The sequence below is a fragment of the Podarcis liolepis genome, assembly GCF_965112155.1.
Source record: "Podarcis liolepis genome assembly, chromosome: Z".
Lineage (NCBI taxonomy): Eukaryota > Metazoa > Chordata > Lepidosauria > Squamata > Lacertidae > Podarcis > Podarcis liolepis.
This window is the reverse complement of record NC_139570.1, coordinates 49006415-49034311: the sequence shown is the minus strand read 5'-3', so window position 1 is coordinate 49034311 and position 27897 is coordinate 49006415. Positions and strand designations below refer to the sequence as shown.

At 46.6% G+C, this 27897-nt stretch overlaps 1 protein-coding gene across 11 annotated transcripts in view; it reads right to left on the bottom strand.

Annotated features, from left to right (window-relative positions):
- Positions 1 to 27897, bottom strand: part of DAB2IP (DAB2 interacting protein) — a 310440-nt gene that overhangs the window by 111669 nt on the left and 170874 nt on the right. The gene's annotated exons all lie outside the window — the stretch shown is intronic.

Sequence of the window (27897 nt, the reverse complement as noted above, 5' to 3'; positions counted from 1 at the left end):
GGAATCGGGAAATAGGAGGAGAGAACAGATCGTGCATGTACTCAAAACTACGGTGCGGCTTCCCCTCGCGCCGAACTGATTGCACACCGAATAGACTCTTTTTCTGCTTTCCCAGCGGTTTGAGCAACAGCAAAGTCTGGATGGAGAGGGTTTTTGGAGATGCTTAGAGACGCCCTTCTCTTGGCTTTGACCTGGTTTCCGGTGGTCTACAGGGCCAAGTTCAAACAGATTTTGTTATCCAGAGGCCACTGTGCAAAGTCGTGTCTAAACCGGCTGCCACATCTGCCAAAGCCCAGCCTAGGGTGCAAGATACCTTATTAGCAAGATAGTATGTTCTCTCCATGAAGGGATGTCACTACTGGGGAGGAGGCAAAAAACCTGACCCAAGCAGAGCGGCTGTGGCTTTCTCAGGTCCTGAAGGGCAGATTTCAGACAGATTATACAGCATCCCCTCTTAAACTAGCCTTCTTCCCCAGCACAGACAGATTGGCAGGTCTGTGGCTCCTTAGAGGCTTCCACGCTTTGCCTTAGAAGCGCCAGGCTGCAAGGCAAGCTCTGTCTAAATCTGATGGTCTGAGGTTGGTTGCCAATAGCCTGCACTGTATTGTCCATTAGCCTTGTTAGAAAATACAGTATTTGGGGACTCAATTATTGCCAGAGCAAATCAGGGAGGGGGAGGCAATGCTTACAGGTGCTTAAAATAATCATAGAACTGTGGAGTTGGGAGGGACCATGGGGGTCATCTAGTCCAACCTCCTTTTGCCCAACGTGGAGCTCGAACCCATGGCCCCAAGATTAAGAGTCTCATGCTCTACCGACTTTCCAGTCCTCTTTTAAAGCTGTCCAAGTATGTGGCCATCACTGCCTCTTGTGGTAGTGAGTTCCATAGTTTAACTACGTGCTGCATGCTGAAGGACTTTATCTGTCCTTAATCTTCCAACATTTTTTCACACTGCACAAAGAAGTCCTTCAGAACAAACACATGTTCTGAAACAAACAGAATTGGCATACATGTGTGTGTGTGTGTGTGTTTGACTTGAAGGGCAGTCCAGCAACAAAAGCCTTTTTCCACCCTGAATAATTGGGTGCACTCTTCCCACCTTGGATCAAATCTATGCTTCCGGATGTCATAAGAAAGCTGCAGAGATTGTGCAGGATAGTGCTCACCCCGGAAATGATCTCTTCCAGCTTCTGTCTTCTGGAAGAAGGTCCAGGGTTATAAAGACCAGGACTAGCTGCCTGAGAAACAGTTTCTATCAAAATGTGATTTTGGTTTTAAACGCAGTGTAAGGAGTCTCTATGGGAGTATATTGTACAGTGGTACCTCGGGTTACATACGCTTCAGGTTACATACGCTTCAGGTTACAGACTCTGCTAACCCAGAAATAGTGCTTCAAGTTAAGAACTTTGCTTCAAGATGAGAACAGAAATCGTGCTCTGGCAGCACAGCAGCAGCAGGAGGCCCCATTAGCTAAAGTGGTACTTCAGGTTAAGAACACTTTCAGGTTAAGAACAGACCTCTGGAACGAATTAAGTACTTAACCCGAGGTACCACTGTATTTTAAAATGGGGTATCAGAGTTTTTAGGGGGCTAACCAGGCTGGGATAGCTGGGATAACAGGCTTGTTGGGTTTTGAGTGTTTTATGTAGATTTTTCAATTTCGTTGTTCTGTATGGGACAAGGACAATAAAGAATATAGTATCATATCAAACACTTTAGAAGAAGAAGAAAAGAACACAGCAACACTTGGGTCTCAGCATCTTTTACCATCTCTGGAGTGAAACAGCAAAGCACTCCTGCCCACCCCCTTCCCCACAAGTCTGCTTTCAAAAGCAAGCAGATAACATGCCTGAGACAATGACAGATTTTCATTCTGCCTGCCAACAGACCCCACCCCCCCTCCCCGCAGCAGTCAGGACTGAGTTTGTTCAAATTCTGCCTTCCTTGTGTTTATCGAGACTGCTGGAAGAGAGCAGACACCAATATGCAATTAATTGGCAACTGGTGAGAGCAGATTGCCGGAAGGAAAACCGAGGGGGCGAGGCATCGTGGCATCTGTGAAGTGGCTGAGAGTGGCAGATATAGAACACAGCAGCCTCGGTGGTGGGGTTTCAACACAAACACACCCCGCCCCATTTTTCTAAAAAAAGGATTTTGTTTGTGGAGGTGGACTCCCTCACCAATAGACAGAAATTGACAGAGATATACTAGCTGTTAGAAAACACAGGAGGGGAGATTGCTTCTACACTCAGGTTCTGCGTGTGGGTTTCCCATTGACACACCTGGCTGGCCACACTGAAGAAGAGGATGCTGGACTTGATGGACCATTGGCCTGATCCAGCCTCAGGGCTCTTCCTGTGTTCTTACATTCTTCAATGTGCACCATTTTGGAAGTACCCTCTGGCAAGACTGTTATTACCTCTCCACCCCACCCTTCGCCCCCAGACCGCACCTGCTGAATGCAGTGGAGAAGATTATCTTTGGAAAGTACTCTTGGAAATGAAGAGTTCACAGAGAATAGTTACCGCTGGTGCCAGGGAGTGTTCCTGTGCGAGGCAGCTCCTGGCACCTGCTGGGCTGCGCACCGTGCTTCAACAAAAACAACTGAGGTGGGGGAGATGAGCTTGTGGGAAGCAGGCCCAGCTTAAAACCTTGAGATAAGGTGCTCAGGCAGCAAGCGGTGAGTTGGTGTTTGGTGGCGCTGTGTGAGGCACGAACCTGCGTGAAATGATAATGGGAGGCTGCTAAGAGCCCTGCTGAACCTTCCCAGGAGGGAAGGTAGCAGTTGCTTCTCTGTATGATATACCTCACATTTGGTGTGATTTTCCCGAAACCAGCAGTGGGGAATCTCTATCTGGCTGGCCCTTGAGAAATCTTTCCAGGCTACACACCTCCCTGGCTCTGCTGCATGCCCTCTTTCAGCCTCATCACAAAATTTGGAGACAGGTGGATGGAGATCGTCCACCTGGGAAGGGAGAAGGAGAAGGAAAACTCTGGTCCTCAACCTCTGCTGCTTTGCAGGACATCTTTGGGAGAAGAAAAGGCTAAGGAGAAGGGAAGCTTTTAATGTTTGATGCATTACAGTATTTTAATATTTTGTTGGAAGCCACCCAGAGTGGCGGGGGAAGCCCAGCCAGATGGGCGGGGTATAAATAATATATGATGATGATGATGATGATGATGATGATGATGAAATCTGGAGCAGAGTCCCCAAGATGGCGCCTTGTATGCCGCCTTCCGGCAGGTGCCAAGCTGGTGCCAAACATCTTGCTCTGCTTTCCTTTGCACCACATCAGTGTGGCCAAAAGGAGGGTCTTGTTGTCTGCGCAGCCCAGGACCTCCAGACATGCTGCCCAGACTTGTGCCCCTGGTAGGTCACTTGGTTGCTGCTAACACAGCAGTTTGGCTTCACTCCCAGAGACACACTCCATCGCTTCTCAAGACAGTTGGATGCCAACAAGATAAAAAAGGCTGGCATTCAGCTGTGTCCTTAACCAAATTCCTCCCCTCACACTCCTGATGTCCTGCATATAGCAAAACAGAAAAACTGAAAGGTTAGGTAATAGGTTGGTGGGTGGAAAGGAGAGGAGGATCCATTCCATGAGCTTTCCCCACAAACAGACCACACCCTGCCAGGCCATCCCAAGTCCCAAAAATAATTCCCCAGGAAGACAGAAGGCAGTAGGCTGCCTCACACAGGCCTTTTGCAGCTGTCTAGAATTATTTCTTTCAGACCCACCAAATCATGTCAATGAGGCACCTTCCTCCTTGCTGCAGTCAAAAGGGATGCAGACGAGAGAGCACATGTTGTTGTTTTATTTTAAAAATTAAGGGAACAGTCAAAGGCTGCCTGTACATTGCAGCTGGATGACCTTTTTAAATAAAACAAACCAAATCAACACTACTCTGATGTATTATCACCCTCATCTGTTAATAATTGGACATTTTCAGAGTGGATGGAGATTAGTCACCACCCAAGCCCTGATTATAGGTTGCATCTTGTGCCTGGTCTGGAGAGAGCCTCTCAGTTTCAGAGCAAAGGACAAATTTTTCACTGGTTGAGGGGTCGGGGTCTCCGTTCTCCCCATCCCACCCCTCCCCACTTCATAAACAAAGGGATGTGGCCTCCATTCATTTTGCAGCTTCAGGAGCTCCCTGGATCTCACTGTGGATAGGCAAAAGATGAATAAAAAGGTGGGCGGGGATGGAGACAGCTGTTTGGATGAATCAGCCACATCCAAGCATTCACAGATTTTTTTGTATTGTGTGAGGAAAGCCAGAAAACAAAACCTTACAACCACTTGATGATGTGCTCACAGTCAGATGCATGCACACCCACACCCACACAAACCCTGGGCATATCTTCTAACTAAAACAAGAGGTGCAGGCCAACACAAAAGTGGTTCCATTCATTCATTCATTCATTTATAAAAATATTCATATAATGCTATGCTGTAAATATCCAAACAAAAAACCATGCAATTAAAATCATATATATATATATATATGCAGGTTTTGGTGTCTTCGGGTGTCTTCCCGTGTAAGAGTTGGGGTGTCTAGGCGACGTTTCGACGAGGTCTCACTCGTCATCTCGAGATGACGAGTGAGACCTCGTCGAAACGTCGCCTAGACACCCCAACTCTTACACGGGAAGACACCCGAAGACACCAAAACCTGCATTCCTGTACCCGTGAAAATCTACGAAAGCATATATATATATATATATATATATATATATATATATATATATAGACACACACACACACACACACACACACACACAACAGACGTAAGTTACAGCCAATTATAACCATTTCCAAAAGGTGTTTAAATGTTGGCATCAAAGTTGGCAACTGCTGAATGTCTAGTGGTCCAGGACACTCGGGGCCTTCTGGCGGTTCCTTCCCTGCGAGATGTGAGGTTGCAGGAAACCAGGCAGAGGGTCTTCTCGTTAGTGGCGCCCACCCTGTGGAATGCCCTCCCATCAGATGTCAAGGAAATAAACAGCTATCTGACTTTTAGAAGACATCTGAAGGCAGCCCTGTTTAGGGAAGTTTTTAATGTTTGATGTTTTATCGTTTTTAATATTCTGTTGGGAGCCGCCCAGAGTGGCTGGGGAAACCCAGCCAGATGAGTGGGGTATAAATAAATTGTTGTTGTTGTTGTTGTTGTTGTTGTTGTTGTTGTTGTGACAGAGTGTTCCACAGGACTGGGCTGATAGACACCAAAGGCTTGGTTTCTTGTGGTTGTCAAATTAGCCTCACCAATTGAGGTAACGACTACGATGCTCCTGCTGATGATCTGAGTGATCAAGCTGGGATATAAGGGTCTTAGGTACCCTGGACCCAAGTTGTCCAGGGCTTTGTAAATTAATACAAGGGCCTTGACCCTGACCCAGTAGCAGATGGGCAGCCAGTGCAGATGCCTCAACAAGGGGGCCACACATGGTCGGCCGGGTGACCCCACTAGAAATCTGGCCACCGCACACTGCAGTCACTGGAGCCTCAGAACCAGACCCAAGGGTAGCCCCACACTGAGCACATTGCAACAGTGCAGATGTTACCAAATGCCTGCCCAGAAGCAGCCATAGCTGGTTAAAGGCACTCCTAGCTACAAAGGACACAGCTTATGTAGATTTATACAGTATAGGGTGTAATTTCCTTTAATTCCAGAGGAATGAGTCACTCGTTCAGGGGTAGGGAAGACTCTTTGTACACGCTCAAAGGCACTACTCTCTGCACAATCCCTTCCCAATTCCCAAAGTTGAGGAACACAGGAAGCTGTTTTCTCCCATCTAGATTGGGGTGACCAGTGCAGTGCCTTCCAGGTGTTAGGTGGACTACACTTCCCATCAGCCCCCCTTAGCATGGCCAGTGGTTAGGGATGATGGTTGCTGTAGTCCAGCAGCATATGGAGGACAACATATTGGCTACCCTTGGTCTAGTGCATTGCAGAGGTTTGGGGGCGTGTCGAATGATCTTAAAACTAGTGGAGGGGGGTTGTCCAAGGACACTGGGTTTTGTTTTTGTTTTGAGGAAGTGGTGCAGCTTTAAAAGGACTGGCCCTCTGTAAGTGCTGCCTGCCCCCATCTGCTCGGCTGCTGTACCTTCCTAAGTACATAAATATGGAAGGCTGTCATCATGCAGCCCCCATTGGAGAATCTGTAGTACCACATCTCAGTCCTGGATTTGTGCTTGTTTATTTGTTTCACAAGATTTAAACCCCCCCCCCCCGAAAGAGGTTGCATGAACTCAGGGAATGGGGCGGAAGAGAGAAGGCAGGTTTTTAAAGAGTGATTTGAATTAAGCAGGGGTGGAAGGACATAGAGGAGCTGCAAGGACATGATGGGAGCTTGAAGGACATGTGAGGCATGGGGTTGGGGGTTGGGTAAGCTGTAAAGGAGGAGGGAAGGGGTTGTTGGGGGGTAGGTGGGCAGGCAGAGGGTGGCATCACAAGCAAGGGTGGCAGCCCCAAGTCTGTAAATAAGTAGTTACCCCACAAGAAGGAGGTTTTCAGAGATTGGAAGAGGCTGCTTGAAACCTCCAACTGCCTTTGGGAAGTAGGGATTGTGCAACGAATTGTCTACCCAATATAGCTGAAAGCAGAAGGGGCTGTGGAAAGCTACAGGCAGCAGTGTGCCCCCCCCCCCGGTTGGCCTTGAGCTCTGTGCGCTTTCCATCACACTGCGGGTAGTACTAGCAGTGTGTGCTCTGAATAATTCAGGTGCTGATCTGCAGGGACCAGTGTAAAAGGCATGAGCAAAAGCCATCCACCGGAGCTAAAGCTTGCTGCAAAAGCCTGCTTCCCTGCCAAACGTTGCTGGCCAGAGAAAGCAGCCTGCAAACACCACCCCAGATATAAGAACATAGGAAGAGCCTGCTGGGTCAGGCCAAAGGCCCCATCTAATCCAGCATCTTCTTCTCATGGTGGCCCACCAGATGCCCCAGTGGAAAAGCCACAAGCAGGACCCAGGAGCAAATCTCCCCTCCTGTGGCTTCCAGCGTTCACGTACTGCTCTCTCTGACTGTGGAGACAAGAGCATAGCCACTGTGGCTAGGAGCCATAGACAGCCCTCTTCTCCATGAATCTATCCAGTCCTATTTTAAAGGCGTTCAAGTTGGTGGGCGTGACTGCCTCCTGTGGGTTTAACTGCATGGTGAAGGACTTTATCTGTCCTGAATCTTCCAACGTTTGTTTAATTTAATGCCCACGAGTGTTATGAGAGAGGGAGAAAAACATTTCTCTATCCACTTTCTCCACCCCGCACATAATTTTATGAATTTCTATCATCTTGCCTCTTAATTCTTTTTTCTCTAAACTCACACACACACACACACACACACACACACACACACTCAAACTTGCATGGCTTCATAGAGCAGGGGTGACAACAGGTTGAATGAAATTTATTATTGATTGATTGCACTTATCTTTCTGCCAAGGCATCCAAAACAGTTTTCATATGTATACCATGCAAAGGTATTGTTATAGATTTGAGGGGGGCGGGTCAGTCTGCATGGTATCCGCAGGTCCCTTCCAAATCTGTGATCCTGTTTATGTGGGGTAGAATCTATATGAGGAAACCAGCCAAACCAGTTCCTTTGTTAAGGGAATGGTCTTGGATTGCCAGTTAAGTACCGTCTTGTACATGTCCAAAGAGGTCACCATCAAGATAAGTGGGTGGGATTTTTCCCACCTCAACGGGGCTGGATGGCACCTCATCTTAGGAGGGAGAAGAGTGAGGGGTGTTTTGGCTGATGTTGGAAGGTGGGGAGACAGAGGCATGTCTTGCTCTGTGCTGAACCTCGAAGCTGTGACTTGGGGCTCCGCTGAAAACCTAAAGGAGAAGCAAGGTCTGCTGGGGTGCTGGTGCTGTGAACACCCTCCCCTCAGCCTAAGCTCAGGTTGTATAGATGTGTAAATAAAACTATATATCCTAAAGATCCCTCAGTATCCATTGATCTTCATACTAAGGAAACCAAAACCTGGTAAATAGTCTTCATGCCAAGGAAACTAACGCCTGGATCTTCTCACTACTTGGAGACTGAGGTTAAACATGAGATAGTATTTTCACAAACCCCACTCAATGCAATCCTAACCCCATCCACTCAGTGAAGTGCAGTAAGTTCCATTGAATTCAGTGTGGCCAGGTAACTGGGCTTAGGGTTGCAGCCTATGCATGAACCAGGAAGGCACCAGTTTAAATTGTGTCTCACTGTGTGTTTGCCCTATGGGGCTTTGACAGAAGACACTTTGCAGATGTTCAGAGGTCCGGGCTTCCACTTGACAAAATCTAGAGCTCTTTCCATAACAGGTTCTAGAGGCAATACCCTAAACAGAGCTTTCTCAAGATTTGCCAGCTGTCCAAAGAACAGGCTGTCCTGGGCTCATGCCCTCGAAGGAGGAATCCAGATTTGTGCAAATTGTTAAATCAGTTCAGCTTCATCTTCAAGAAGGGAGCAGGCCTAAATTTCCATGCAAGGGTGGAAATTACAAGGCCTGGCTGTGGTCAGTGTGATGTGGGAGATTCGCCCCTTCCACTCAGGCTAAATCCAGCACCCAGAAGGAGGAAGGTTTGCCAAGGGACATCTACAAACGTGCAATTTTCTCAGAGCAGAGCAGAAATTCTAGGGCAATTCTGGACAGAAGCAGTTGTGGCAGCCTGCTGTCCCTGGTTCCAGGGGCCCTTACTAGGTTCCTCCTCAGCAATTTGCCCTTCTGTGCAACTTTTCTTACAGGAGGGCACTGGTGAAATCTAAGCCACCCTCCACCTTCTCTTAGCCAGAGACATATCTGTGCCATAGGTCTGCGACCCAATGAAGCTGAATGTTCAGAGATACAGGATGGGTAAAAGAAAGTCCTTATTCATACAAAATAAAAAAAATTCCTTCCAGTAGCACCTTAAAGGTAAAGGGATCCCTGACCATTAGGTCCAGTCGCCGCCGACTCTGGGGTTGCGCACTCATCTCGCTTTATTGGCCAAGGGAGCCAGCGTACAGCTTCCAGGTCATGTGGCCAGCATGACTAAGGCGCTTCTGGCGAACCAGAGCAACGCATGGAAACGCTGTTTACCTTCCTGCTGGAGCGGTACCTATTGATCTACTTGCACTTGGACGTGCTTTCGAACTGCTAGGTTGGCAGGAGCAGGGACCGAGCAACGGGAGCTCACCCCTTTGCGGGGATTCGAACTGCCGACCTTCTGATTGGCAAGTCCTAGGCTCTGTGGTTTAACCCACAGCACCACCTGCGTCTCCTTAGAGTAGCACCTTAGAGACCAACTCAGTTAGTTATTGGTATGAGCTTTCGTGTACATGCACACTTCTTCAGGTACACTAAAACAGAAGTCACCAGATCCTTATATATAGTGAGGGTAGGGAGGGGTATTACTCAGAAGGGTGGTGGGAATTGGCGAATCATTGGATTCGTATCTCATTATACATGATAATTTTTTTAGCCATCTCAGCCCTTGCTTTTCCCTGTAAGACCAATTGCAGTCATTAACAGTTGTCAACAGGTTTACCACACCTATCAGCCAATCACCCATTCCCACCACCCTTCTGAGTAATACCACAGAGCCAGTGTGGTGTAGTGGTTAAGAGCAGTGGACTCGTAATCTGGTGAACGGGGTTCGCTTCCCCGCTCCTCCACATGCAGCTGCTGGGTGACCTTGGGCCAGTCACACTTCTCTGAAGTCTCTCAGCCCCACTCACCTCACAGGGTGTTTGTTGTGGGGGAGGAAGGGAAAGGAGAATGTTAGCCACTTTGGGACTCCTTCGGGTAGTGATAAAGCGGGATATCAAATCCAAACTCTAAGGTGCTACTGGAAGGAATTTTATTTATTTATTTATTTTGTTTCGACTACGGCAGACCAACACAGCTACCTACCTGTAACTTATTCACACAGTGCATAACTAAACTATGGAACTCTGTCCCACAGGAGGCGGTCATGGCTGTAAAAGAAAATCAGACAAATCCATGGAAGATAAGGCTACCAGGCATGAGGGATGTTCTGTCTCCACAGTCAGACACAGCTGTGCTGGAAGCCACAAAGAGCCATGCGGGGTCTTGTGCTCAGGTTGTGCTTGTGAGATTCCCACTGCTGCATCTGCTTGACCACTGCAAGAACAAGATGCTGGACTAGATGGGGCCCCCTTTGGCCTGATCCGACAGGATTTTCTTCTGTTCTTAAGTCTCCTAAAGTTCACATTTTAATGCAAAGTGAACCGCCTTCAAAATTTGCAGTTCGACAGATTTCATGCTGCAGATTCTTTAGCCGGAGGAATGTGCACAACCTTTGGGGAAAGTCTGCATAAAACTGCATGCAGGGGTCAAAACTTGCTGCCACGCACTCCTTGTAGGGCGGGGTCTGCCACCCCCTTGGCAGCACACCCCTCCTCAATGCTCCTGCTGCAGCATACCCATTTCACCCACCCCTCCCTCTTCCGGCAACCCCCATCTTGATTCCAGTTTCTGCTCCTCCTGCAAAGAAGCACAACAGCAGCGATGGTTCATGGCAGACACTCCAGGGAGTGGAGGAGAGGCTACCATATAATTGCATGCTTGCCCTGAGTTCAGGAGGAGCCCAGCAGAAAGCAAGCCAGGAACGCCCAGAACCCTGGCTACCGTGTGTGTGTGTGTGTACAGTGGCAAGGCTGCATGCTCCGCTACTGGGGGCAGAGAGCAGGTGGAGGCGTGGCTGGAGCCCCAGGGGGGTGTGACACCCCCCAGGGGGTGTGACACACTGTTGCAGGGCGTGGCGTGCATCCCAGGGGCGTGGCACGCGTTCTGGGGGTGTGATGCGCTGCCTGTGGAGCATGGCGCCCGGTGCGTGCAGGGGGGTGCATGGCACATGTCCGGGGGGGGGCGCCACGATGGCTCCCTCCCGGAATAGTGGTGCCGGGGGCAGTCCGCTCCCTCCACACTCCTGTTCCTCCGGCAGTGTGTGTGCAATGCCACCTTGAGTTCATTGGAGCAATAGGTTTCTTGTATAAACACAACTTTTATATCTAATGTGATGTAATGAACTTTAATTTTTTTAACAAAGTTATCGTTCCATAAATTGCTTGTGTCCTCAGAGGCTGCTATAACCCTCATTCAACCCTCTCAGACATGGGCTGTCAGTTTGCCCATTAATATCAAGTTACAGAGCTGGGAGATCCAGATTGCAAACAGGTATACATTTAGAGTTTTCCAGTACCTTGAAAGACCCCCCCCCTTTAATCCCCACAACAACCCAGTGAGGTAGAGAGGCAGCGAGTGGCTCCAAGGTCACACCCAGTCAGCTTCATGTGGCCAGATGGGGATTTGTCCCCGGGTGTCTCCCAGGTCCTAGTTCAACACTCTAACCACTGCACCACCACTGCCTCTCTGATGTGTGAAGCCTTCACATTGGGACATGAACCAGAGCACGTCTCTCTGCCACGGCTTGCTGTGCCATAAAAATCTCATGCCCCAACCCTGGATGTGTTCCATCCTTCCCACAGGTGTGAAGTCTCTGTAACACACAGCCAGCTTCTGCTCGGGAGAATTAATCTCTCTCTCTCTCTCTCTGACAGTCGGATCAAGGCATTATCTTCGTCGTAATTCCAGACTGCAAGCCATTTTTCCTTACACTTGTCACGATGACAGAAAACCCACATCACAGCAAGGGAAATAAAAACAAGGAGGGGAGAATCTCTCTCCCTCCACTGGGTTGCCTTTTTTAAAAAAAGCCACTACCCTGAAGGCACTAAAAGGAACCAGTCTTTATCATGCACATTTTTGTTTGTTTGTTTGTAATGAAAATAAAGGATTCCACTCACATTACAAAACTTTGGGGTTTTTCATTTAAACTGCTTATCCCCTTCTGTACAAATAGTAGTCTGGGGTAAGAACTTAACATTATCTGGTTGGTAAAAGAAGGAAAAGGGGTGGGGAGGAGTGATTCTTTTGGCTACAACACCTAAGCCATTGGTTTCCCAATACTTTCCCCAGCACCTGTGGTTCCATAAACTCACCCCTGGTGCCCCCTAGTCTGCCCTATGAAAAGCATTATTCAGAATAGCAGGAAATCAGCCCTGAGTGCTCACTGGAAGGACAGATCCTGAAGCTGAGGCTCCAGTACTCTGGCCACCTCATGAGAAGAGAAGACTCCCTGGAAAAGACCCTGATGCTGGGAAAGATGGAGGGCACAGGGAGAAGGGGACGACAGAGGACGAGATGGTGGGACAGTGTTCTCGAAGCTACCAGCATGAGTTTGACCAAACTGTGGGAGGCAGTGGAAGACAGGAGTGCCTGGCGTGCTCTGGTCCAGGGGGTCACGAAGAGTTGGACACGACTAAACGACTAAACAACAACAACATCCCTGATCCAAATCTCTACTCAACTACAAAGTGCACTGGGAAATACTGATCCAGTTATACTCTCTCTTAGCTTTATCTACCTTGCAGGGTTGTTGTGAAGATATTAATGAGGAGAGGAGCCCATGCATGCATGCTCATTCCTTGGAGGGAAGGTGGCATAATGTGCAAACAGCAAGCATAAATAAAAGTTTTCTAAACCTTCCAAAAAGAGTCACCCACTCCCCACTGAATCACAGTCACCGCTTGAAAGGCAAAGGGCAGAGGGAATCTGAGTTATATTGCTATGCCATGATGGAATATCCGGTCATAATCCTATATTTGTTTACACACACACACACACACACACACACACATGCTTCTGCCTCTGAATACAAGTTGCTGGGAATTGCAGGTGGACAGACAATTCTAGGATTCTAAATGGTGTGTTTCTCCATTCCAGTTTAGAAACAGGATGGTGTGCAATCTGAGGCTCCAAAATCCAGGAGGACAATTCCAGGAGCACCGCTAATATTTGAGTTGCCCCCTCTCCCTTTCCGCAGGCTGAGAGCAGCTTGCTGCCAAGGTCTCTCTGCTTTTGAAGCTGGCACGGTTAATCCCTTCACCTCCACACCTGCTTTGCTAAAGGAGCACGTCTACACCTCCCATTTCAATGTGATCTTTTTCAAAAGCAGCAGATGCCTCCTGGATCCTGCTCCATGAGGAGTTGTCAGAAATTTAGACACCCTGCACTTTAGAGAAGAGAAGAGGCATCTTCTCCATATATTGAAATGAAATTTGAATTCTGCCCCTCCCTTGGAAACACACACTTAAAAGCAAGGAATGACTCTTTAATGACAGTGCTAGAGAGAGAGAGAGGCAGATGAATCAGCCAAAGGCCCAGGTCTCCCCTTTCAAGTGCAGAAACTTTAGATTCCTACTCCCCTCTTTAAGAAAAAAAGAAATCTATTCCCCCCTCCCCAAGGTCGCTGAGAGTTTGCATGAAACAGATCTTTTTAAATGCATGACTTTGACTTCCAGAAATACAGACACATGTTAACCTACAACATCTGCTTGAAACTGAATGCAGTTAGCAATGGGAGAAGTTAAGAGTGAAGGGAGGACAGGAAAGAGGGAGCCACAAAGGAAGGTTGGAAGCACCAACAGGCTTTGAATGCAGAGAGAACAGGAGGGCAAGCGAGTTGCTTTGCTAATCCCAAGAGGCTCTTGCAGACTGGAATCTTCAGCTTTTTATTTAGTGAAGGGTTTCGTAAAGGGGGTAGGGGAACATTCACCATTTTCACTTTAAATGCTTGGTTTGGATTTGCGTGGAATTCTGGGGCAGCAGATGCTTGAAACCCATCTGAGCTACTAGTCCTGCAGGTGGAGCCAGGGTTGAATAGGGTGGAGTCTATGGTGACACCTGGATTTCAATGAGTTTTCATGTCCAAACAAAATAAAATACCGTAAATAAAATAAAAAATAAAAAATAAAAAAATCCTTCCAGTAGTACCTTAGAGATCAACTAAGTTAGTTATTGGTATTAGTTATTAGTTGGTCTCTAAGGTGCTACTAAAAGGGACGCGGGTGGCGCTGTGGGTTAAACCACAGAGCCTAGGACTTGCCGATTGGAAGGTCAGTGGTTCGAATCCCCGCAACAGGGTGAGCTCCCGTTGCTCAGTCCCTGCTCCTGCCAACCTAGCAGTTCAAAAGCACGTCAAAGTGCAAGTAGATAAATACGTACTGCTCCGGCGGGAAGGTAAACGGGGTTTCCGTGCGCTGCTCTGGTTCGCCAGAAGCGGCTTAGTCATGCTGGCCACATGACCCAGAAAGCTGTCTGCGGACTTCCAGGTTAGCGCCTCCGGCAAGGAGGGATTTTCTCTGATCAGAAGGAATCCGCTCCGTGGAAATCAGGGTCTGGACTGCCACGGCGAGGTGGAGACCCATTAAAAACCACAGGCGGGAGAAGCCAGTAGACGTGGGATTCGGCTGGTACCTTTTGCGCCTCCCCTACTCGCGGGGAAACCCGGTTTCGGGGATCCGGAGCGACGTGGGGTGAGCGGTGCGGTGCTTTGAATCGACTGCTTCTTTCATGGAGTGAAGCCGCATTGCTGTTGCCGGAGAGCGCTGACTTTTTCCTGTGGACAATTGGACTCTAAACAACTACCTGTGAGTAGAACGGAAAATTGGATCTCTAAACTTCTTAATTTGGCATTGAAATGGGAAGGTTTCAAACAGGAAGTCCGCCTTCCTCTTTTGTAAATAGATTGAAGCAAAGACGTTGCAAGTTAAAGCCTGGAAAGTCTTCTGTAAAGGATTAAATCTCCATCGGTTAAAATTACTAACCCCCCCCCCCTTGGAAGCAGGAGAAGAGGGGGGAAATTCTAGATCATTTAAGCCTGCAGGAGAGAGAGTGAAGAAAGATAAATCACCATCATTTCGAACCTGGGAACGGGCTGCCAGTAAGATTGACGTTTTGGGAAAGTTCATTGACTGTGAATAAAACGTATGTTGACATATAGTTAAATAAGAGAAATATATTGTTTCCATTGTTTCCTTTTGCACTTAAAAAGGAGCAAAAAAAGTAACTGAAAATCGAAACTAATTTTGTCGCTAGATCTGCGTTTAAATGGATGGATACAAATAGAAATTGTTTCCCCTAGAGGGAGCTTTTGAAACTGTTGCAGGAGTGGAGCTGGGGAATTTTCCAGCTGCAGAGATTAAAGAGCGTGAGAATCAGAGTCTGACCTTGGATAAGAATGTTGACAGAAGAAGCCTTAGTGATTGCATTTTGCAAGACAAGTGCTTTGTTGGAACAGCTTCATGAGAAGACGGATGTGATGATTATTAAAATTGACAATTTGGGACAAAAAATGACTGAGTTGGGACAAAAAGGGAATACCTATACAGAAATTACTCAGGAATTGACCCAGGAATCTGTTTTGACATGGCAAGCTGTGGAGAAGACAAAGGAGAAAGTTGTTGTTGAACCTCAAGTAATTCAAGTGGAGAGAGCCTCGGCCTCACAGGCAATTTGATGAACATAAGCTGTTGCCCTTTATGATCGAATCTAGAGAAAGCCAGATTTGGTGGGATGGAGCCCTGCTTGGATTGGAGAAGTAAAGTTGGATAGATCCTCCTATGCAGGGATGCTCTGGCCTTTGGGATCTGGATTTGGGTCAGGGGGAGATTGGCGCTCTGAAATATCTTTTGGACTTTAGTTCGGACTATGGAGAATGGGCTGACCTGTCGAGAAGGAATAAAGACATTGTTAGGTTGGAGTTTCCCCGAGAGCTACTCCTCAGTGCCAAAGGAAGGAAATTAAGAACAAGATCAGCAGAAGATAAAGTGCATGTATAAATATGAAGAAGATCTGCAGAAGGGACATGGAAGAGAGTTAAGAGCCTCGGACAGAAGGTCACCAGGTTGATGGACCATATGGTATTGATAGAAAGGACTGACAGAATCCGAGACCAGGGAGAAGAGACGGTGGAAGAAGATTGAAAAAAAAGTTTTAAAAAATATTTATTTAGAGAAATGTTGCAAAATTAATGAGTGTTAGAAAAATGTTGGAATGAAATTACATGGCTTTAGTAGAAATGTTATAAGGAGTTAAGTATAAATAAGTTTTAGGGTTTTAATGGTAAGATAAGGTTAAAATAAATTAAGATAATTAAATGACAGAAAATAGTGAAAGATGGAAAGGATTTGCTGAAATAATTAATAACTAGAACACAAAAAGGGAGGTGTGAGGAGGTCGATGAAACAAGTTAATGAAAGATAAAGATATGGAAATATTTGACGTGTTTTTAACTGTTTTTGCTTTTGTTTTTGTTTTGATGTATTGTGTCTTTTGCTTTTTTATATGTTTTGTAATGTATTGATTTGTATTGTTTCTTTTTTCTCTTTCTTTTTACTTTTTTCTTTAATTCTTAAACTTTTAATAAATATTATTTAAAAAAACAAAAAACCAGAAAGCTGTCTGTGGACAAATGCCGGCTCCCTCGGCCAGTAAAGCAAGATGAGCGCCGCATCCACAGAGTTGTCCGCGACTGGACCTAATGGTCAGGGGTCCCTTTACCTTTAAAAATAAAAAATAAATAAAAAATGAGATAGCTGCTGATTTCCTTGACATCTGACGAAAACGCGTTCCACAGGGCGTGACCTACACCTTCACACCTGTCTCTCTCATCCTCCTACCCCTTGCTTTTTGGCTGAGCTGCTTCAGGCACCTTGGTTCACGGTTTCCATGTCAGCTGAGCCCTGCTGTCACCTGGGAAGGCCAAACAGATTAAGCCCCAATCCCTCCAGCCGGTGTTTAGAGAGGAACACAACAGAGCGGCTTTGAAGTGAAGGTTTGTTTAGGGAACACCATAATGTAAGAAGAAGAACTGATTGTCTGATACAGTTTGTTTTTCTCGCATAGCCTTTACCAGCCTGATGCTCATCTGCAAAATATAAGGCTGGCAAGGTCAGTCCTTGTTCATCCAGGCAGATGAAGCTTATGAAGGTAGGAAGAGCCATTAGCTGGATCAGGCCAATGAGCTACCTAGTCCTGTTCTCACAGTGGCTGACTAGATGCTTGTGGGAAACCAGCAAGCAGGATCCTTGCACAAGAGCAGGTCTCCTCTCCTGTGGTTTCCTGCATCTGGTATTCAGAAGCCTCGCTGCCTCTTGACCACGGAGGCACAGCACAGTAACTGTGGCTCGTCTCCTCCTCCTCCATGGATTTGTCCAAACTTCCATCAAGGCTCATCAAATTGGAGGCCATCATTGCCCCCTGTTGGGACACTGGTGGCGCTGTGGGTTAAACCACATAGCCTAGGACTTGCTGATCAGAAGGTCGGCGGTTCAAATCCCCACGACGGGGTGAGCTCCTGTTGCTCGGTCCCTGCTCCTGCCAACCTAGCAGTTTGAAAGCATGTCAAAGTGCAATTAGATAAATAGGTACCGCTACGGCGGGAAGGTAAACGGCGTTTTCATGCGCTGCTCTGGTTCACCAGAAGTGGCTTAGTCATGCTGGCCACATGACCCGGAAGCTGTACGCCGGCTCCCTTGGCCAATAAAGCGAGATGAGCGCCGCAACCCCAGAGTCATCCGCAACTGGACCTAATGGTCAGGGGTCCCTTTACTTTTAAGGTGCTACTGGAAGGAATTTTTAAATTTTATTTTATTTGTTTTGTTTTGCTTTGTTTTGTTTCGACTACCGCAGACCAACACAGCTACCTACCTGTAACTTTTCATGTCCAAGTACTGCTTTTACCAGCCAGAGGGTCGGGCACATGACATAACTGTCTGATGTTCTTTTTCAGTGTTTCAGATTTTTAAGAGGAATTTGGTCACCTAAGAGGCACATGTTTTTGCGGTGCTCCTGGCCAATGAGCCCTTTTTTAGGGAGACCCCACACACACACCGAAATTTGTTGTAGATCTTTGTGTATTTGGGGAAATTGAATTAATGTGTTCCTACCAGATTGAGATCTTTGTATGCTGTCCTAGTCCCATGACACCCAAGGCAGAAATCTTAACAAGCCACAGGACAAAATCAAACAACATTTTTAAAAATCAAGTGGAATAAAAATGCAAGCATCAATCTAAATTGCAGGTAATATGTGGCGCCACAAAGTCAAACAGTTTCAGCAGCCTCTTGAGAAAAGCCAATAGGCACGAAGTAAAAATAAAAGAGAATAATAAACATATTAAACGCAAGTTATTAACTTTTGTTGCTTATTGGCAAGGTTGTCTTGTAGCTTGTCTTACAACGGTGGGACCTGATCCTTGCGGAGCAAGCCATGCATGTTTACTCACCGGACCCACAGGGCTTACTCCCAAGTAAACTTACATAGGATTGCCACTGAAGTGCTACAAAAGCCCGTGCCAATTAGGAAGCACCCGCAAATTAATTAGCTAACCTTAAACTTTTCCCACCCTCCCCCCATTTCCCCACAAACCAGGTGAGCAGTGGGGGTCCAGAGAAAAGAAACCTGGAAAGTCTAAAAAGAGTCTACAAAGAGAATGGATTGCCATATCCAAGTGTTCCCTAACAGATGCCTTTCCACAGCGCCTGATGATGATCAGGAAAATTCAGTAGGTCTGGAGCAGAGATGGAGAGCACCATTGTTTTAAAAAAAACAAATCAAAACTTTGCACCTAGCTAACATGTGTGCTAATTCTCCAGCCTCTATATAAATTAAGCACACTTACCAAATTACTCTCACAATGCCTAATTTATTCTACTTTTCTTTTTTTAAAAAAATGGTCCATTTCCCCTCCTGATTTTCTTAGTGGCAGGTTAAGAGCAGCTGAAGAACAGCACAACATGCCATAGAACATGCAGCGTTAAGGGTATCATTAAAAGTTAGAACAAACAAATAACTGGATATGACAAAGATAAAAAGTTATGGATGTAGTAGAAAAGGCTGCAAAGTTAAAGTGGACATATGCAGCGGATGTGGCAAGAGATGACTTGGATCAATGGAATAAACTTGCAGGGGTGGCCAACACCCAAGGGACTGTGATCTATTCACAGAGTTAAAAACTGGCAGTGATTTTTAGAGAGGAGGAAAGGAAAGCCCACTTTTTTAAGGAGAGGCAAAGTTGCTGAGCTTCTTTGGGAGGGGGAGCCAGTGATCTACCAGTGATCTACCACAGATGTCCAGTGATCTACTGGTAGATCACGATCTACCTGTTGGATGTGCCTGGAATAAAGCAGTGCTGGCGTTGAGACCCTACAGTCGCAAAAAGCCAAGGGGATAACCACCTATGTGATGGAAGAACTAAAACCAACAGCAGGACGTACATGGTTGTAAGCCACAAACAACAGAGAATGATGGAGAGACCCTGAAGAGGAGTCTGTCCAAAGGCAGATGCGAGACACTGGAGGAGGAGGAGGAGGAGGAGGAGGAGGAGGAGGAGGAGGAGAGGGTAGGGCCAGGGTGTCATGCAGAACACAAAAGTTATGCAGAATACCTCCAGTTTTAGAGGTGTGAGCAGACCAGAGCTCAGCCTAAAAAAATTGCATAGAATTTGCAAATGTCAAGCCTCTGCAAAATTAAGGCGGCATTGGAGTCCTCACGCACTCAGCACCCCCCGCCCTCTGGAGGCTCTGAGGACATTATGCGGTGGGTGTGGGGAAAGAGAGGTGGGGAGAGCGCAGGGGGGGGAGAAGGGCAGGATACTGATCCTTCATTCTGTTGCATAGTGTTTGTGCAGGGTGTTTGTGCATAGTGTTTGCCAACCCCAGCCTCCTCCAACCCAATCTGATATCTGCAAAAGGAGTCAATAGGTGCATCCCCTGCCCCCAAAGAATTGGGTGCTATTTCCTGATGTCCCTGGAAGTGTTTTCACCATCTCTCCACAGGTGATATTGTTAATGTCATAGAGCAGGGACCATCCCTGGACTCTGTGGTCTCTCAACAACTGTTTTTGATGCCAGGGGAATGGTAACACTCCTCATCTGGAAATTTCTCAATGGGGAACTGGCAGGAGCACAGCCCCCCAAAACAGCCAGCCCTGTCAGATCATCCCTCCCACAGTGATGCACAGGGGCAGCAGGCGAGTGTTTGGGACATGCACAAGTGAACTGAAGGCTCACACAAAGATTCCCCAGAACCCCCTACGGTGCACAGAGGTTCCACAGCAGATGAGTCAAGGTAGAAAGTGGTCCCTTGAGATAGAAACAAAGCTTGTGATGGCTTCCTTATTCCAGCTCCCTTCTGGCTGCCCCGTCTGCTGACGACTGGCATTGACCCTCTTCAGACTTCCATCCAGTTCCAGCCCTGATCCTGCTAGCAGTAGCCCACCAGCTGCCTGCAGGACCAGGTTTCTTGAGAGACTACCTTATCTCTTATGCACCCAGTGGATCACTGGGGTCTGCAGGAGAGTCTCTCCTGCAAATTCCTAAGACCTCAGAAGCCCACTCTGCAGTAACCAGGAGCAGGGCTTTTAGTGTGGCTGCCCCTATCCTGTGGAACATGACAGTCACCTGCTATCTGCACTCTCTGGAAACAGTTGGATATATTTTTGTTCCAACAGGCTTTCCCAGCTGGACCAATGGGTCTTTTACCACAAATGTCTACTTGTTAGGGGTCTCATAAGACCCTAAGAAGGCGCTGCTGGATCAGGCCAGTGGCCCATTCAGCTCAGCATCCTCTTCTCACAGTGGCTAACCAGATGCTTATTATGGGGAATCTAGCAAGCAGGATTCAAGCACAGGAGCCCTCTCCCCTCTTGTAGTTTCCTGCAACTGATATTTGGAAGCACTGCTGCCTTCAACTATGGAAGCAGAACAGAGGATTAATGAGGATTAGACAAAATAATGGAGGAGAGGGCTATTGGTGGTTAGTAGCCACGAAATCATCAATAGCCCTCTCCTCCATTACTTTGTCTAATCCTCATTTACCGGTAAATCCATCCTAGTTGGTGGTCATCACCATCAACTGCAGGAGGGAGTTCCCTAGTTTAATTATGCACTATTCTACGGACTCTGGTGGCGCTGTGGGTTAAACCACAGAGCCTAGGACTTGCTGATCAGAAGGTCAGTGGTTCGAATCACCGCGACGGGGTGAGCTCCCGTTGCTCGGTCCCTGCTCCTGCCAACTAGAAGGGGTTCAAAAGCATGTCAAAGTGCAAGTAGATAAATAGGTACCGCTCCAGTGGGAAGGTAAACGGCATTTCCATGCGCTGCTCTGGTTCGCCAGAAGCGGCTTAGTCCTGCTGGCCACATGACCCAGAAGCTGCATGCCGGCTCCCTCGGCCAATAAAGCGAGATGAGCGCCGCAACCCCAGAGTCGTCCGTGACTGGACCTAACGGTCAGGAGTACCTTTACCTTTTATTCTGCCCTGAATCTTCCAGCATTCAGCTTCACTGAATGTCAACAGCTTCTAGAGTTTAGCCTTGTTTTAAAGGTATTTGTTTATGTGCAAATTGCCATGCTACTGTGGTTTGGAAGGCTATTAGTAATTAATTGTCATCATCATAATTATCCACCAGCACTGGCTTGACCATCAGGCCCTGTCGGAGAGCTGCTACCCTGATCAGGTAGCCTGTTATGAGTCTTTCCAAATGTTAGTTACCCTAACCCCAAGTTTGCTGCAGAATCTAAAGCAGGGAGGAGACGGCCACTTGATCCCTGGAATCAATAATCCCCTGTAGTTAGGCAAAGAACACTGTCTATAATAGGACCCTTAAAAAGATGAACTGTGGGGCTCAACCATAAATTTTGGTGGGCCGTGTTAACACATCAGGTTCCCAGTGGAAAGACTTAAGTGTTTGGGGAGCATTAAAAACTCGATCCATACATATCCATGTTTTAAAACAGAGAGTAACTTTATTACAGAAGATAACTTTCCCATGTAAATTTATGGGGCTCTTTCTCCCAACCAAACTTCAGCCTCTTATTCAATTTATCCTTGTTTTATTGCCTGCAGGTAAATCCCAGCTAGTGGCATTTACTAGAGTAATTCTGCTTAAGTGCAGCTATGAAAAACAGCCCAGTTTGTTTTGTGTCCAGCACCTGATCAAAAGGCATTTTTTTGCGTGGGGTGGGGGGCAGAAAGGATGATGGAAGAAACTCTCCTCTACCCTTAAATATTGTGTGTTTGTGCTTTCTCTGTCAGGGATTGGTCAGCTGTGACTCCTGCATTGCAGGGTATTGGACTAAACCAGGGGTCAGCAAAATTTTTTAGCCATGGGCCAGTCCATAGCTGTCAACGTTTCCCTTTTTTAAAGGGAAATTCCCTTATTCCAAATAGGATTCCTCACAAGAAAAGGGAAAAGTTGACAGCTGTCCCTCAGACCTTGTGGTGTGCTGGAGAAGCAGTACCAGGGGGAGCTGGAAGAAGAGGCGAGGGGGGCAAGTAGTCCTCCTCCCCAGCCCCAGCCCCAGCCCCAGCCCCAGCCCCAGCCGCTGCGCTTACTTCCCAGGGGCCACTGCCACCGCCACCACCATCTTCTCGTGGGTAGGCAGAGCGAGCTTGTCTGCTCCACTCCCTGGCCCACAGGAGCACCAGGGCGGCGGAGGCAGAGGGAAGACGAGCAGCGCGAAAGGGCTGGCTCCGGAGAGGGGCTGCTCAGAATGGTGCTCAGCCAGCTTAGCACAGCCTCCTTCCTCCTCTAGGCAGGGCAGGGAGAAGCCAGGAGGAGGGAGGGAGGAGGCACTGCCACGGTGTGTGGGAGGGAGAGGAGAGGGGAAAATGGAATGGCGCAGGGGGAGGAATGGTACGGCCCGAACAAACGGAATCCCCACGCCGAACCATGGACAGTCTGTGGGCCAGATCCTGAAGGCTATTGGGCCTGATCCAGACCGCGGCCCTTAATTTGCCAACCCCTGGACTAGACAACCCTTAGGGGCCCTTCCAATTCTACAAGTTTCTGTGCTGTTTCCCCCATAGGATCATAGGAAGCTGCCTTATACCAAGTCTGATCATTGTTCCCTCTAGGTCAGTACTACCCACACTGACTGGCAGTGTCTCTCTGGGGTTCGAGGCAGGAGGCATTCCCAGATGCCTTTGAACCTGGGACCTTCTGCACACAAAGCAGATGCTCTAACACTGAGCTATATGCCCCCTTCTCTTTCACCCTCAGGCCTCAGCTGAAGGCCATCTGAAGTGAATATTCCTTTTGAAATCAGTGGTGCCATCAAGGGAGGACTTTGGGTGCACGAGTCCAGGGCCTGACTCAGCAGAGATATGTCAACAACGTCTAGGCAACACAATGACCATATACATACGTAATAGACAAACTTTATAGAATTCCTTCAAACCATAAAAAGTACAAAATGAAATCTTTAAATGAAGTGAGGTATCAAACTTTGTATGATGAAAGACAAGCTGTGAAGCTTTGTGTATTCAACAAATATGATGTCCAACACTGAACAGTGATTCCGGATATTGACTACTGTTTCGCAGATCTTCGTCAGTGTGGTGGGAGGATATAGAATGCTTCATAAACGGAAAATAAAATTTTACAGACAAAGACCAGTGTTGGACATCCTATTTGTTGAATACACAAAGCTTCACAGCTTGTCTTTCATCGTACAAAGTTTGGTACCTCACCATTCAAAGATTTTCAGAGACTTTGAGACTAAAGATTTCATTTTGAACTTTTTATGGTTTGAAGGAGTTCTATAAAGTTTGTCTATTGCGTATGTATATGGTCATTGTGTTGCCTAAACATTGCTGACGTTCTCTTTGCAACACAGAGGTTTGTTTGGCTACTCAGCAGAGATACAGCGTGGCTTTCTTGCCACATCATTAATTAAGGAAAGCAATCCACATAGATAGTCCCACCAGCATGCCCAGTAAGTCCATTAAGCCCAGAGACATGGAATCATAGAACTGTAGAGTTGTAAGGGACTACCAAAGGTCCTCTAGTCCAACCCCTTGAATCTCAGCTCAAGAGTACCTGACAGATAGCCGTCCAACCTCTGCTTAAAAACCTCCAAGGGACAAGAATCCACCACCATCCAAAATCACCTACCAGTATCACTATTAATTAGACAGTTTTAGCCCACTTTTATTGAAACAAAACAAAACACAGCCCACCTGCAATTCGCGCCAAAAGCAGAAAATATTCTTCCACCACCAGCAGTAACTCAGAGGGACAAAAATATCCAGACAAGAAGCAATTGGCAATGTGGGGGTTGTTATTTAAGAAAATAAAGTAAAAATTCCTGGATTGTACTGCTTGAAGCTACTGGTGGGGAGACGCGGACAGACAGAGGACGATTTCATTCACCCGCATTTTCAAAAGTAAACTGGAGCAATAAGTGGATCACAATGTAATTATCTGCCAGCTTCCTTGCTTCAAATTATGCAGTACGCATTGGCTCAGGAACATACAAAAATGCACTTAAGAGGAATATTCTTTTTTTGGGGGGGGGGGAACGACCTATTTATACATGTATAAATTATACATTTAAAGGCAAGCCAGGCACAAAAAAACAGAGCTCCATGTGTTGCACTGAGCACAAGTGACATACCTACCACCACAAGGTCAGATGTCAGCCAACATCAACAGACCATCAAGTGTAAGAAGCAAGGCTGTGAGGAACACATAAAAGTTTTCTTTTTTCTTTTACAATATTTATTGAATTTTCCATTATATATTATTTCAGTACTTTTATATTTTTCGTCTTGTTATTTGCTCAAAAGAGCTGTCAACTTCCCTCCCACCCACCTCATGGTTACCTTAATTATTTCTATTTCACCGTATTTCTATTTTTTCCTGTTTACATTATATCCATCTCAATTAACAAATCTTAAATAAATATGTAAAAAAGTACATAACCTCAACATTACAAGTTTCTTAAGTCAGCCCTACTAGTGTTGTTAAATGTTTACAATTATCCTTCAAATATTGTATATATTTACCCCAGTCTTTTTGGAACGTTTGATCCCACTGGTTTTGGATTTTCCTGGTCAACTTTTCCAACCCTGCATATTCAATCATCTTCATTTGCCACTTTTGAATCATTGGCATCTCCTGTTGCTTCCATTTTTGAGCTAATAAAGTCCTTGCTGTCATTGTTGCATACCTGAAAAGTCTTTGGTCTATCTTTAGAATTTCCTCACCTATTATCACCAATAAAAATGCTTCTGGTTTTTTTTAACAAATGTACTTTTGTACATTTTCTTTAACTCATTATATATCATGTCCCAGTAAGTTTTTACCTTATTGCATGTCCACCACATGTGATAAAAATTCCCTTCCTTTTCTTTACATTTCCAACATGACATCATTTTGCGTCTCCGCACATCCGCAAGCACCGAAACCCGGAAGTAACCCGTTCCAACCCGTTCTGAACCGTACTTCCGGGTTCAGCGCAGTCTGCAACCTGAAAATGCGCAACCCACAACGTTCATAACCCGAGGTATGATTGTACTTTAAAAAGTCATGCCTTCCCCCAAGGAATTCTGGGAGCCCACAGAGAACTATAGTTCTTAGAGAGGTTCAACAACTGATCCCTCTTCCCAGGGAAATTGCAGGTGTGGTAAAGGGGTCTCTTAACAACTCTGAGCACCCCTAACAAACGACAGCTTCCAGAATTAATTGGAGGAAGCCACGACTGTTTAAAGTGGTATTGCGGTGCTTCAGATGGATGCTATGAATGTGGCCCAACACGGACCAGTAGTCTGGCTTCCAATGTTTCCTCTGCCACAATATCTATTGCAACGAGAGGCAAAGGTTTTGTATGAGGGTTTTTCTACAAATTCTAATCTCACTATTTAATTTCTCCTCATCCATACAATCTCCCCCTACCCCCAACAGCATAACACCCCCCCATAGAAGAACTAGCCAAAGCCACATTTTAACATTCTTCACAGCTGTCTCTTTTTGGAACATGTGTGAAACTATATTGCAAAAACCGACCTGATATTGCACCGCTGTTGAGCTATGTGCTACATCTGTGTTCACCTGACGTTGCATTTTTAAACCTCATACTGATCTGGAGTTCACTAGAGTAAGAGGTGGCGGGGCAGGTGGCAGGTGGGAAGGAATGGGTGGAGAGAGAGAGTTCACTTATCTGTGCAGGATTAGGTCCAAAGCACCGAGGAATATTTCTCTTTATGCCTACAGAAAGGCTCTGTAATCTTTGCCTGAGTCATCGCTAAGATATTATGTCAGACGTGAGTCTCTCTCAATGGGGGTTTGTACAAGTTTCCTGGGAGATCCACAGCTCACAAATGCTCAGGCCCCCACTGCTAGTAAGGAGTAGCTGATGAGGAAGTCTCCCCTGCTGATAGCAATTTGAAAGCATTTTATTGAGAAGTTGGAAAGACTCAGACTGAGCATCCATTTAAACACACTACAATTCATGTATTGTGCAATAAGTATCATAGCCCCTGCACCTGATGTTTATGTAGTCTGTGGAATTCTAGGTTCAACTCTGTTCGGTGGGCCCATCTGAAAAAGCCAGGATGTTGCAGAACTGGAAAATGTGCAGAACCTGGGAAATTTAGTTCATTCCGGGTGCTTGGTATTGTGCCTCTGCAAGAGGTACCCCAACAACTCTCAGCTCCCAACAAACCACAATTCCAAGGCTTCTTCAGGAACAACGGTTTAAAATGGAATAAGAGTGTTTTAAACATATCATGTGGATGCAACCTTAGAGTGATCAAGGGGATGGAATAATTTACTGGTGCAGGCCTATGGTCCAAATCTGCATAAAAACAGCATATGCTAATTTATACGTCTATAAATAGATGCAAATTTAGGCTGAATTTCGGAAGAGTGTTGTTGTTGTTTAGTCGTTTAGTCGTGTCCGACTCTTCGTGACCCCCTGGATCAGAGCACACCAGGCACTCCTGTCTTCCACTGCCTCCCGCAGTTTGGTCAAACTCATGCTGCTAGCTTCGAGAACACTGTCCCACCATCTCGTCCTCTGTCGTCCCCTTCTCCTTGTGCCCTCCATCTGTCCCAACATCAGGGTCTTTTCCAGGGAGTCTTCTCTTCTCATGAGAAGACCAAGTAGGCTTGCCATATGGCAGGAAAATTCCTAACATGTTCTGGTTTTCAGGTGTAAAAATGTCGCCGGGGATTAATTTTGCCAAAACTGCTCAAAAAGCTTATAATCACTGGGGGGGGGAGGTCCCCCCCCCAAAGCTCTGTATTGCAGGTTTGTTTCCCCCCCCAAAAAAAAAGCTCAACAATTCTGGTTTTTGAAATATGGCAATCCTACAAAAGAGGAAGAAGAAGAAGAAGAAGAAGAGTTTGGATTTGATATCCCGCCTTTCACTCCCCTTCAGGAGTCTCAAAGCGGCTAACATTCTCCTTTCCCTTCCTCCCCCACAACAAACACTCTGTGAGGTGAGTGGGGCTGAGAGACTTCACAGAAGTGTGACTGGCCCAAGGTCACCCAGCAGCTGCATGTGGAGGAGCGGAGACAAGAACCCGGTTTCCCAGATTACGTGACTACCGCTCTTAACCACTACACCACACTGGCTCTCAAAAAAAACAACAAAAAACCCCAACCCGAGCACTTGCTGTCCAAGGCTGGCTCTGAGTCATGAGGCGCCAACAGGATTTTCTGGGTCTGATGCACTGTATATGGTGCGCAAACCACAGAGCCTAGGGCTTGCCGATCGAAAGGTCGGTGGTTCGAATCCCCACGACAGGCTGAGCTCCCATTGCTTGGTCCCTGCTCCTGCCCACCTAGCAGTTCGAAAGCACGTCAAAGTGCAAGTAGATAAATAGGCACCACTCTGGCAGGAAGGTAAACGGCAGGAAGGTAAACGGTGTTTCCGTGCGCTGCTCTGGTTCACAAGAAGCAGCTTAGTCCTGCTGGCCACATGGCCCGGAAGTTGTACGCCGGATTCCTTGGCCAGTAAAGCGAGATGAGCACGCAACCCCACAGTCATCTGCGACTGGACCTAACGGTCAGAGGTACCTTTACCTTTAAAACAAAAAAAGTATGATTGCAAATTATTCTGGACTTTATTGTTTTATCTTTTGGTAAACCACTTTGAGAGGGTTTATACAATCAGGCATTGTGTATGTTTTATGAAATAAATATTTCATTAGATTTACACACCATAAAATTTCATAAAAATTTATACACTGCCTGATAGCACCAATAAT